The 13,910-nt window shown below is 35.3% G+C and overlaps 1 long non-coding RNA gene across 1 annotated transcript; it reads left to right on the top strand.

Annotated features, from left to right (window-relative positions):
* The first annotated feature begins 409 nt into the window (after positions 1-409).
* LOC145795257 (uncharacterized) lies at positions 410-3,474 on the top strand. Its single transcript, XR_014335864.1, has 3 exons — positions 410-792; positions 2,127-2,387; positions 3,155-3,474. It is a non-coding gene; the product is annotated as an uncharacterized LOC145795257 (long non-coding RNA).
* The last annotated feature ends 10,436 nt before the right edge of the window (positions 3,475-13,910 follow it).

The following is a 13,910-nucleotide window of genomic DNA, read 5'->3' as shown; positions in this document are numbered from 1 at the left end:
TTATTTGTTATTTTCAATTTATAACACATACCAAACAGGGCGACACTTCCTTACTAAAATAAATTGGTATATGTTATTTTCAATTTATTTTAATTTTTAGTTTAATTTAAGTTATTTTGATGTGTTTAGTTCAGTTTAACAATACAACTTATACCTTTTTATAAATCAAAAATTAACTTATTTTTTGAGTGAAGGAGGAAAAACTTAGGCCAAGTTTGAAAAGACTAAATAAGTGCACTTTTTGACTTTTTTTGTATTATGTGTAAAAAAAGTAGAAAAAAAATATTGATTAATATGACCTAAAAAAAATAAAAAGATAAAATAAGTGCACTTTTTTAGATTAGCCAAACTTCACCTTGATTTATATATCAAAAATCTACAAAATCTACTCGTATTTACGTTATAAACTGTCTCACTCTCCCTCTCCCTCTCCCCCTCTCTCTCTCTCTCTCTCTCTCTCTCTCTCCTTTTCCCTTTTCCTCCTCCATCATTGGAAACGTCTCTCTCGCGCTGTGGGTCTTTGAGCTCAAGAGCAGTATACTCTCCGAGCTCTCTCCGATCTGTCATGGTGTTGTCTCCGATCTGTCTACTCCCCGATCTGTCTCCGATTTCTGTCGTCAAACCTCTTCGATCTGCCTCTTTCTCTCTCTCTGTCGTCAAGCCTCTCCGATCCGTTTGAGAAAACTTAAATCATCCATCAATAGGCTCCACGTGAAGCTTGTGGAATCTAAAAAAGCATTGAAGTGGTAGATTCTTGAAAGAGGTTCCTCAAGAAATGCGTTTGACTTTCTGGTATGAAGCTCAATTTTGTCTTCAAATACATATTACTCTCTTTTATCAATCACATATGTTTTTTCTTTCTGGGTTTGATCTTAGTCTCTATGATTCTGTACAGAAACATATATATTTATATATATATATATATAGATATATTCATGAGTTTTCAATTTAGGTCACTTATGTTTTGCTTTACTGGAAGCATTCAATCCCCAGAAATCCCAAGAGAGTGAACACCAAATTAGTTCTGTAATTTTTTGTATACATACTGCTCTGAAGTAATACTATCCAAAATTGCGAAATTTATTCTAAAATTGTGAAATTTATTCTGAAATTTGTGAATTTGGCAACTACTTTGAAATTTGGGTTTGATTCTAAAATTTGGGAGGTTTTCTACTATTTGAATCTGTTTTTTCAACTGAATTTGGAGCCAAAAATTTGTTGATATTTGCTGATGTGGCATGTTTGGCACCTGCCATTCAACTTGCCAAATTTGAAAACAGATATGGCATCTGCCATCTTTGGCAAGAAGAATAGCAGACCATTGGAGCACCAATTTTTGTACACTGCTGCTATATTTTAGCTTTGGCAGCTCCAATGGCAAACCAGTGGAGATGCGCTAAGCAAAAGACCTCAAGTCCGCGCGGGCCCACCAAAGTTATCACCTACCCTAATTAAACCACAGGCTAATTTTTAATTAAGCATTATTTTAACCAAAAATTAAAAAAGTTATTAAAAAAATCAAAAAGTCAACGACCTATACTAAAAAGTTAAAAATTTTTTTATTTTTTACACATCTTTTCGTAAAAAATCAAAAAATTATTCCAAATCTACTAATTTTTTTTTACATTATTTTTAGTTAAAAATTCAAAAAGTTACTAAAAAAGTTTGTTTCTAAATGAGGGTTTATTACAAGAAGGTGTTTTTATTTGTTTATTACCAATTAAGTTTTATTTGTCGGGCCTGATTTGAGATTATCATTTAATTGGCTTGTTGCATGTTGCAATCTAATTAGGATCGGCTTTTTACATAATTTTTTTTTTCTCTCATTATTCTCTTAGATGTAATTTGTTTTACAACTGGTATTACATAATTCATCAATAAATTTTATTTTGTTGATAATCTTATTTTTTTTTATTTGATACATGTGTGAACCTTGCTGGGGCCTTTAAGTATTGATGCTGGTTGTCGTAGCTTCCTCTTTTATTGATGTATTTTTGTGTGCTCCTTGTACTCTACTTTGCAACAATAAATTTCTTTTTTATTGATGAAAAAAAAAAAAAAAAGTTTTTAATAGTGGGTGCTTCTATTAATCAAGTTAGGAAGTTTTTAATAGTGGTTTTCCTCAGCTTGAGCGTCTGAGACTACATTCTTTGGAAATTGGGGAATTGATGATAGAAGAAGGAGCCATGCCTACTCTTTCTTTTCTAAGCATTGGATCTTGCAAGAATTTGAAGATGCTTCCAGATGGATTGAGATTCATCACTACCCTCCAGGAATTGGATATTACGGAGATGCCTGAAGCATTCAAAGACCGGCTTCGAATTGTTAACGACAAAGAAGGAGAGGATCTTCAGAAATTTCATATCCCTTTGGTTCTTTTTTCTTAGGTAAATTATTCCTTTTCGGTTGAATTCAAGAAGAGACAGCAAGTATTTTAATATGCCACGATCTCATGATTATGATCTTCGATACTAATAAGCACAAAAATTTTAATGCTTTTACATGGTGTCTCTGGCTTGAATTACGCAATAAATTCAGGAACCAAAATTTATTATTATAAAACAATTCTTGCTGAAATGAGATAGCCTGGTGGTGTTGGGATCTTGACTTGCCGCCCATCCCTCTGGGAAAATAGGGAATTGGAATTAGAATTGGAAAGGAAACTTGCCCCTATTGAGGGATATTGAATAACTATAACACATCAGTATTGTCATGCTTTTACTCATTAGTAGTACTGTCATATTCCTATTCATTATGTTTCTTATATGTTTATATATGCTCAAATCAATTTCAGAAGAAAATTTGAAATGTGAGACATGGGTTGGCAGCTTAAGTTAAGTAAAAGTTCAAGTAGGATGAAATCAAGAATTCATTTTGCCACATTGCATATCAAAATGGTTAAAATCAATGCAGCATCTGTATACTGATATGATTTTTTTTTTCTTTTTTTTTTGGTGGAACTTGGAGTTCATAATGAAAAGTTTGACTGAAAATGAATATGATTAGGCTTAATCAAAATCCAAATCAGGAAATTTTGTTTACCAATTTTCTAATTTGTTGCAGGATGATGATAGGGTCTTAGTGCCCTGCAATGAATTACGCTGCTTATCCCTCTTATTTTGTTGGTCTAATACTCATGTCTGTGGTTTAGCAGGAAGGTCTTAGAAGGGGCTTTGAAGCTGTCCAGGCTTTGTGCATGTCGACATATGCTTTTAGATGGTTCACATGTCGACATGTATATAGTTCTACTTAATTTGGTACCAGCTAGTTTGGTCAGAGACTTATATGGACTGTAATTTGTTTGGTTTATTGGAAGACATTAAATATGTGAATCTTGCATGTTAAGTTTTCACTTTATTGTTACTAAAGACTTGGTTGGCTGTTCATACAGCCCATGTTCTATAGCTAATAAGATCAGCTAGTTCTGGTATGTACTGGTTCAGTTTTATATATTTATATATGAACTATTTTGTTTTTTCTTTTTCTTTTTCAAGAAAAAGAAGCAGCCTTGCAAGTGTGACTCATTTTGAAAAAACTACAATGAGAAAAGAAAGAACCAGCATGAGTTTAAAAAAAAATAAAAATAAAAATAAAAAATCTTTGTCAATGGATATTGCATAAGAAAATATGCAATTCAAACTATCTATATCAGAAAATATGTAGCTGACAGAGCATAGCCAAACACACTACTGTTTTATTAAATTGCCAACAATCCATACCATTAGGTAAATAACGAATTACTAGCTAGTTATGTATTCCAGAGTATTTTTAACATTTATTCTCTTCTTCAACAAGTGAAGAAAGCAAAAAAACAACTATAAATGTTAAAAAATTTAATCAGCCTTTTCTGATAGCAATCATGAGGGATGCAATTTCTTTGCTGCGCATTTGGAAATAGATGACTGTCTTATCTCTGGGAGGTAACTTGTCCTTGATCACTGGGTGGTTGAGAAATTTGTTCATCCAAGCAGTGGTGTTTGGGAATTGGATTTGGTCTACAATTTTCATGGACTCAACCACTTCTCAAACAGAAATTTGAAAGCCAAGGGTTTAAAAAAAAATGTCAATGGATACGGGGTAAAAAGCCATTTGTCGAATTCTTTTTTCCAGAAATTTGAAAGTTTATTTTCATGTTAGAAGATACAAGTCAAAGTGTAAATGAAGCTTCAAGTTTCAAATGATCTGCCATAGCTAATCATAATTTTTTTTTATCGATGAAGCTTCAAAATTTTGAGGCAAACAAAAGATCCCCAGTTATCTGAAAATGTACTGATGAGGTTAGAATACACATTGTTGGTGGGGAATGGTATGTTTGCTTGTACAAGGACTATTGGGTTTGTTATTTTATTTTTATTTTTATTTTCTGTGAGTATAAACAAATAACAAACCAAAAATAAATGTGACCTTCTAGAGCAGAGCAATAGTTCTTTATGAAGAAGTCCACAAACATTTACAATGAACAAGCACTTCATAAAGAACTATTACAATGAGAGAGAGTAGAGGAATGAAGGAAGGAATCGCGCGGGAAAACGAGAGAGAGGCAAAACAAAGAGTGAGAGAGTAGTTTTGGAGTGTACTAAGGCTGCCTGGGTTGGAAAGGGGAAAAAAAGATTTCCAATATCAAAAAATCATGGGTTGGTAGTAAATTTCCTACTCTCCATCGCAGCCACAATTCTCAATCTTTTCCCACTGATTTGTAACATAGAATTATTGTTCTCACTGAAGTAATTTCCCCTTCAATTTATGCATAATTCAAAATTAGTTTATCAACCTTGGTTCCATCATCCGATAAACAAATAAAAAAATAGTTTTTTTTTTTGGGTTCAAGTGTGATATCTTGCCTCACACAAGTGATGAATGGAGTTTTGACGAGTAATTCTATTTCCACACATCAATTTCTCTTAATTCACACACTCAATGAATTTTTTTCTTAATACAATTTTGTTCTAGAATCAAAATACCACAATAACCTTATATTCTTTCACCCAAATCCTAATTAAAACTCCACAACCATCTTCTATCGCCAATGCCACCTCTTTCCTGCACCATCCCCTTCCGTCACCTCTTTTCTCATCTACATGCAACCATTTTCCACCATGAACCATACAGTCCCACAAGGCCCTTGTCACAAACCACTCACTTTTAAGATTAACTGTGGAGGTCTAGGATGGAAGGGGATGAGTTGGGAGTAACCGTGGTGATAGCGGTGGATGGTTGAGAGTGGCGACAACAGCGGCGAATGAGGGAATGGTGGGTGGATGGAATCAAAATTAAGGCTTTGAAAATTGAAGATGATGTTATTGAAATAAAGAGATGTATACTGAGGTTTTTTTTTTTTTTATATTTATTTTTTATTTTTATGTGTGTATTGAAAAGGTAATCATTTAAGTATGTGCATTGAGGAAACTTACTGCAAGGAAATGGAATTATCCAATTTTGACTTATGAGTATAATTTGGAGAAGCATTTGTTGACCATGTGTTTTTTATTAGAAAAATATTATTTACTAATATAATTTAATTAATAAAATGATTAAGAAATTTACGATAAATAAAATATGAAAACAAGTAAATTCACAAACAGTAAGAAATGGTTGGCCTAATATTCTCAATATAGTCACTGACCTAAAACCATCAGGTGAATGTACAAACGGAGTGCAATGGCTCCAAAATACAACTTAAGCGCTCACAGCCTTCCTCATCCGATATTTTTATCTACCAGGAGGATATATATGAACGAGTCACGAATTACAATTGCCCAGAAATATATAAAATAGATAAAGTACTCTCATGTTAAAACTCAATATCTCATATACATATGTCTTCTTGTGATTGTTATGTATCCTCCATCTTTAGAAAACATAAGAATATATAAGTGAAAATCTTATAAGAATTAATACATAACATTTAATCATTACACAATTATAATAATAAAACCTAATAATATCTTTGTAACCGAAATATTTGAAACCAATATTAATGTTAATAACGGTTAAACAAATTAAATAGAAGTAATTAATTTTACTTTTATTAAAATTCTAACATTTTTTTCCTCCTTTTTCTTCCTCACTTATTGAATCTCTTTTCATTTCCTCTTTATTTAGTTTTTACTTATTTAAGGGTTGGTTTGGGATGTCCTAAAAAAGTACACTTTTTGTCTTTTTACGAAAAGATGTGCAGAAAAGTAGAGAGATAATCTGATGGAAAAAAGATAAAAAAATAAAAAGATGGAATATATAGTCTATGCCAAACCAGCCTTGAATTTCTTTTTTCTAGCACTTCTTTTATTTCGTACAAAAATAGTAATACTGATGAATGACCAGACCTTTCTTATACGTTAACTTCTTTTTTCTTTTTTTCTTATCAAATGCATGACTTTGAATTAGATTTTCAAGAGACGGTGTGATCAAAACAAGTCAAGCATAATTGCGTCATTTTCCATCAATAATTCTTTAGTTATATAAACAGCCGTGCTTCCGACTCCCAGCTGGAGGCACCCCCAGTGACCCCCCCCAGTGCCACGTGTCGGCCTGGGGTTGGCTGGAAACAAAAAAAAAAAAAAGAAAACAGTTTTTTTTGGCCAATCACAGACGACCCCCAGCACCCCCACTGGGGGTTGGAGGCTTTATTCGTTATATAAATTACGGGTGCTAGCTAATTAAGTTGGGTCAGCTAGTCTCTTATCCATCATCCGTCCGAATTTAGGAGGATTGGTAAAAATCAATCCGCATCTGTCCACATAGTTAGCGGATGTGGATTGAGCGGGCTGTGCCAGTTGGATGGTGAATATGGATTGGTTTGGCGGTTTGAGTTTTACTGTTAATTGTTTACTGTTTTACGCCCAAAATTTTTTATTGTTCATTTTTATAATACAAATAAAGGCTTAACTTTTATATTTCATAAATAGCAAATATAAAGTCATTTTTTTAACACACAAAGCAAAATTTCATTTTCTTGGGAGTGTTGGCGGATCGGGTTAGATCGGGTGAGCTCTCATCTGCCATCCATTCGAACTTAAACGAATTGAGAAAAATGCATCCACATCCATCCACTCGGACCATTGAAAGCATCCATTTTGTAGCGGATTGATTTGGGCCAATCGATTTTAACAAATCGGATGGATGCTTGCCCAACAAGTTTGCTGCTATTCCCTAATGCGTCTTGTGGTCAAATTCCTTCTATTGCTTCATCTCAAGTTGCACTAAGAATGAAGAGATTCTTTTATGGATGGTGAATGAGTTCAAGAAGCCATTGAGTAGTGCATATAAACTCTTGTTTAAGGTAATATGATATCTGAGAACATATCAGTAAAGTCTGCATTTTAGAAAACTTAAATATTTTATTACTACTCAGAGGATGTTAACTTACAATAGAAGCTGATGGACTTGGTTCTCTTGAGAAATGTGAACTTATTGTTATGAGCTTAATAAAAAGTGAACTTATTGTTGTGAATGCACACCATTATGGAAGCTCCTGGAAGTTCAAATTGGAGGCTAACCAAAGTTGGAAGAAGCTGGAGGGAGCTGGAATAGAACCTTCAAGAGAGGTCAAGAATGATGGCTGCCAATCGACTAGTCGTGAGAAGAGGCGGTTGCCAACTTGAGCTTTCACACCTCTCAACTTTGTGTATATATAGACTAAGTTACACGGACTCGGGTGCGGATGTCGGATACGGGTATGTGTCTAGGTGTTAGATTCGCCTATTCGTGAAAATAAGGATATGGGGACTCAGCTAAAAAGTGTCCAAAAAGTAGATACGGAAACGGGGACACGGCATATAAAATATTAGTAGAATTTTTATATTGTACTAACTAACTACATAATCTATGCATCATGATGATCAATAACCAGATTGTTAAAGTCTAAAAAAATACATAGAAGAAAAAAAAAAGAGTAATTTATTATGAAATGAATGTCGGACCTAGGCACATACCTGATTGATTAGTGCTTCCACCCTCCCACAATTCACATGTTCTTTCACCATTTTAGCTGCATAATTATCACCATCAATTTGTAGGCAATAAATAAAAAAGTCATTGTGTATAAAATATAAATTAAGCAAAAAAAGACAAGGAAAGGATATGGATGCTTACTTGATCAAGTTTAAAATGTGTATGACTTTGACTACACCTATAATATTCTATATCATTATAATTGCAGCATAGCATATTATAAATTCAAATTGTGAATGATGTCAAAGCTCCTTAGTAAAATTCTTAATCAAACTATTGAATCCTTAAAACTGGCAAGGAAGATTGATCATCCATTGATGTTTAGCTTCTAAGCTCTTCAATGCTTTAGCCTTAAACTTGTCAGCAACTATACCGACACATTGATTCACAACATAATTCCCACAAATATCTCTGATTGTGTCCCATAAATAAAACCTCCTTTGCATACAAATATAAACATTATGACAAAAAAAACTACCTTCAAGTTGATTGAGATGATCAAATTTAGATTTACAAAAATGATAAGTTTTGTATGTCAAGTCAACTATTCATAGTTGATTGATCATCTCCACCACACCACAAAACGTCAAAAAAAAAAAAAAAAAAAAAAACAGATTATAGTCTTTTACATAAACATCAATATATGAAAATGCAAAAGATCAAATCAAGCTAGTCCAAAAGTTAAGCATCTAAGTCTTAACCATGACCAACATCATCAGGCTGAACATCCTCTATTGCATCATCAAAAGTCACAAGCTCGCAAACTCAATTGGAGATCCATCAATGTCAAACCTATCTCCACCTACAATCATGCAAAAGTCAATAACTAATCCACCAAAAAAAAAAAAAAAAAAAATTTAAGTTTAGAAGAAACAGAACAAGTTTATTGAATTAGAAAACTTACATAAATCCCATTACTTTGAAGGCCCTTCCTTGTACTCTTTTTTTCTTTCTTGATAACATCTTTATGCTGCAATGCACAAAGACCAAATCTTCAGCTCTACTATTTGCCAACCTATTTCTTTTGATGCTATATGAATATGACCATAGGTGCTCCAATTTCTCTCACAACACGATGAAAAAGCTGGTTGTGACAGCAACTTAAATGCTAACCCTTGCAACAATGGTGTTGAAGCGCCATGATTAGCCCACCAAGAAATTGGCTCCTCATACATTCTTGCTTCAATAACATGTAGTTGATTGAAATAGCCGGATCCACTTGAAAAAGCACCATATTCAACATAAACATTTCGCAAATGAGTTGTATTTTTTTGAAACAGCCGCTCAAAACACTTGCTCCTATTAGTAGACATTTCTTTATCTTCATGCGGTGTCAATCGCCGAATGCCATTACTTCCACCTTGAAGCCAAGACTCATGATAATACTTAGGGACCAAGGAATGAGCTATGCAATGTAGAGGTGTGTTGCTTTTGGTCCATCTAGCTTCTAAAATTTCATGAATTGTGTCAAAGAAATCTGATTGTCCTGTGATATGATCTTTGTCTTCATGCTCAAATATAATTGCTTTCACATTTTCTATCATAGTGTCCCACATATCATATATACAATGTAACACAGGAGCATCAGTGTTTGCAGCCATTAGCATGTCAACAATAGGCTCTATAAAACTCAAAAGGTAATCCAAGTCATCCTATCAAACATCATTTACTATCAGTTGTTTCACCTCACGAGCTTTAGCATCCACTGGATTCTTTCCATTTCCTCTGTAAATCTTCCATCCTGCATCCATCACCATCTTCTCTAATGTTGGCTTTACTTCCTTCAAATGTTTAGCCATGACAATGTGTGATGCAAACCTTGTTTCTGTAACCCTTAGTAATTCCAAATTTGAGTAACTTTTGAAAATGGCATTTGGCAAGCTATGATTCACTATGAAATTTCTTATATTGGCTTCATTTGGGAAGTGGGTTGGCTTTTTGGCTTTTTTGACTATTTTAGCCTGGGGCTAAAAAGCCTAGTTTGGGAAAGGCTTTTGGCTTTTTTAGCTTTTTTAGCTTTTTTGTGAGAGAAATAATGTAATGATTATGGGTTGGATGTAATATTTTGTCTTATTAGGCTAAAAAGCCTATTTTGTTTTTTGTGGCTATTTTAGCCAAAAAAGCTCCAAAACCAACTTCCTAAACATATACATTATGAAGATCAATGACTATGTTGGCTATCCATTTACATGCAGAATGTTGAGATGAACTTTGGGGGGCTTCACACATACTCTTTAATGCCAAATTTAGACTATGCACTACACATGGTGTCCAGAAAATGTGAGGATACTTATTTTCAATTGTCAACCCAGCAGCCTTAAAATTAGATCCATTATCTGTAGCAATTTGAACAATATTCTCCTTTCCAATTTCTTCAATCACTAATAGAAATATGTTTGCAACGTAATCAGCATCTTTTATATTTCCACTTGCATCAATTGTTTTCACAAACATTGCTCCACCAATAGATGCTGCCATTATGTTTATAAGCGGCCTCTTCTGTCTATCTGACTATCCATCAGAACATATGGATACTCCTTTATTTTTCTATGAGTCTTTTATGGGCTGAAGCTTTCTATTTACATGTGCCTTTTCTTATGCAAGCAATGTTGTCTGCAACCTATCATATGTTGAAGGAGAATAACCAGATAGTTTGCTGTTTGCCAAGGTTTGTGAATATTTTCCAAAATAAGGACACCTTGCTAAATTGAATCATAGAGCAGACGCATAGAACATACGAGCAGCTTGTTTATCAGCAATGTCTCTTTTTGCCACATTAAATGCAGTTGCCAAAGGTCCTGAAATTAAACCGTTTCTTTTTTTGTTTTGAAGCAAGTCTGATCCTTCAGGTAGAGACACATAATCTGTTTTTTTTCTTCTTACATCCAATTGTTGTTGAGCTCTTCTTTTTTCTGTTACTTCATGCTCCTTTTTGAGTGTTTCAAAAACATCATCCTTTATAGCTTTGCAGGCTTCCACTCCACAGTTAGAAAACTTCAACAAATGAGCCGTGACTTTTGAATATGAACCTGTTACTTTCTTATTGCAATAGTTGCAGCACCAACATCTATTTCCACCCCCACCTACTGGTATGCTAAGAACCTTAACATGATTCCATAATGGTTTATCATCAAACTCAATTCCTTGAGGTTTCGTTGGACGTAGCACTACAGATTTTCTTTTTTCCTTCTGTTTTTCCTTGCCAGTAGATTTTGAAGATGACATTATTTATACCTGTAGGAGCATATGTATGTACAAAAAAAAATAGAGTAACAGAGCCTTTATGATTATGTAGACATCCCATTTTTGACCGTCCTCAAGACTTGGTTGTGTTTGCAAGTACATCCAGTCCCGAGTTCGATTGCTCGTCGGGTATTCAACTTTCGCGACGGAACGTCACAGGTTTGAGCTTTCTAAACCCTGTATCCTTTCTGCCCCATTCTTGGACCATGACTTGGTCCTTTCAGAATGTGTTTCTTGGTGCACTGCCGGCCCCCTTTTGGGCTTGCCAGCCTTCACTTTGTTGCTGCCAGCCATTGATTGAGCCTGCCGGCCATCAATGAGCCACTGCCAGCCATCACTGATGGCTGACAGAACCCCTGTCTCAGCAGGTTTCACTCCAGATCTTTTGAGCCAGCTGGAATCCTTTCATCTCCTTTCCATACACGTGTAAGGAGGGATGAAGCTCTTGCCAAGCTTCTTAAAGAAGCTTTGCATTGGTTTCCCTCTATATAAGGAGAGAGCCTCTCTCCTTAGCAGGGGTTCAGCCATTTTAGAAGAGATATAGCTCTCTCTCTCTCTATATTTCTTACTCTCTCTCTCTATTGTTGTGGTTTAGCACATTTTTCTTACACTTTTACACTACAACACATAGAGATACACCACCACCATTGGACTGAGGTTCTTGGGAAGGCTACTTGAGCTCTGAAAGTGAGTTTTTGGCCCCTGAGGTTGCTGGTTTCGAAGCTGATCTTCAAGGGTGAGTATTTTCCCCTTTTTAGCACTTTTTTGTACCTCATTTTGGCCATCCATGCATATTGTTTTAGGCCTTGATTTTAACTAAAAAAATTCTTGTATTTAAGTGCTTTTGGTGGTTGTTTAAGGTCTTTTGGCAGTTGAGGATCTTCAACCCTCTTATTGGCCTTGTTTTAAGCCATGCCTTAAGGCCTTCGAGCTAGCTTTGGTTTGGCCTTCTAACCACTAAAATCCAGTGGATTTTCAGTGGTAGGCATGTGGTTTTGAGGCCTCAAATCAGAGGGGGTGACCCCCTCTCTTCTTGTTTTTGTTTGCTTGCATTTTTGGCCTTCCAAAGGAGCTTGCATCTCTATGCTTTTGAGGCTTGGTTCAGGTCCTTTTTTGTGACTTTTAGGACCTGCCTTGGCTCTATCCATGGCCGGTTTGGTCACCTTTTGCATATATCTTGTATGTGTAGTGTAATCCCATTTGTAGCTCATCAAAGTAGCATGTTTTCTTAGCTTATGTTGAGTCCATTTCAATAGGTTTTTGGTGATGTTTTACCATTTCTTAGATCTGTTTTGGGTTGGTTTTGTCACTCCATGCATGTATAATACACTTGTAGTGTAAATCTCATAAACTAGCTTTATATGCTTCTTGCTTTAGCATGTTATCCTAGCTTATGTTGAGTCCATTTCAGCATGTTTTTGGTGATGTTTTGCCATGTCATGACTCTGTCCATAGCTGGTTTGGTCATCCTTTGCATGCTCCATATACTTGTAGAACAAATCTTGCTTACTAGCTTTATGTGCATGATGTTTTGACTCATCATCCTAGCATATTTTGGCTTTGCTCTAGCATGATTTTATTATTGTTTTGGGCTGTTCTAGGACTGTTTTGGGCTGCCATGGCCATATCACTCTTTTTTTTTTTTTTGTATAGCTATAGTGTAAATGCTTAGGCTAGCCTTGGATTTTGAGGCCTCTACCATGCCATACATGTGATGTTTGCATGCTTTGCCATCATTCTAAATGTTATTTCAGTCTATGAAATGTGGTCATACACTTGCATTTGACATGCTTTTAATGCCTTGGAGGCTTGGCTCTTTACGCCTCAAGAATGAACTTTTGTGCATGCCATTAAGCCTAAGCCTTTGACTCATCATATCAGTGCATTTTTGGTCTTGTTATACCATGATGTAACTCTGTTTTATGTTGTCCAAGTCATGCCATGTTTGGTTTCAATAAGTGTAGTGCATTGCCTCTTTTGTAGCCTTGCATGCTCCATGTTTTTGGCCTTGTGTTCTAGCTTGTGTTGGCTAGCTTCGAGCTTGTTTTTGGTCTTGTTTGGACCTGCCTTGGGACTGTTTTAGGTTCCCTTAGCCCTTTGGGGCTTGCTTTGTATGGCCATGGCTTAAGTCCCTTTGCTAGTTCTTAGCTTTTGGGCTTCATGCATGCTATGCTTGTGTTATATGTGTGATTTGGCATCATTCCTAACATCATTTCAGAGCATGTAGTATTGTCATACTTGCATGCTTTTCACTCCTCAAGTGTGCTTAAGAGTTGCATCTTTATGCCATAATTCTTGGGTCCATTGGCATGCATGCTTGTCTAGCATTTTCTGTTATCATTTCAACACATATGGCCACTGATTTGGGCATGGCTGAGGCCTGCCCACTTTGGTTTAAGTCCATCTTTTGCATGTTGTCGCATGCTTGTTACCTTGCATGTTGTTGCATGCTTGCATGTTTGCATGTTGTTACATCCTTATCTATTTTGCATGTTGTTGCATGCTTGTTATATCACATGTTATTGCATGCCATTAGCCTTTTTAGGTTGTTCATATTGCATTGCATGTTTGTTTGCTTGAGTTACATGTTTGCCATGCTTATGTTGCATTGTTATTTGGATTACGTGTTAATCCGAGCACGAGAAACGAGGGGCGTTTCATACTTCAAGTGATGAAACGTGTCTCAATTCTCGGTCGCCGACGCTCTTGATTATCCA

This window comes from Camellia sinensis, chromosome 7 (genome assembly GCF_055761805.1).
Source record: "Camellia sinensis isolate YWXY chromosome 7, ASM5576180v1, whole genome shotgun sequence".
In the NCBI taxonomy this organism is placed as follows: Eukaryota; Viridiplantae; Streptophyta; class Magnoliopsida; order Ericales; family Theaceae; genus Camellia; species Camellia sinensis.
The sequence above is the reverse complement of the archived record's forward strand: the minus strand, read 5'-3'. Positions and strand labels throughout refer to the sequence as shown.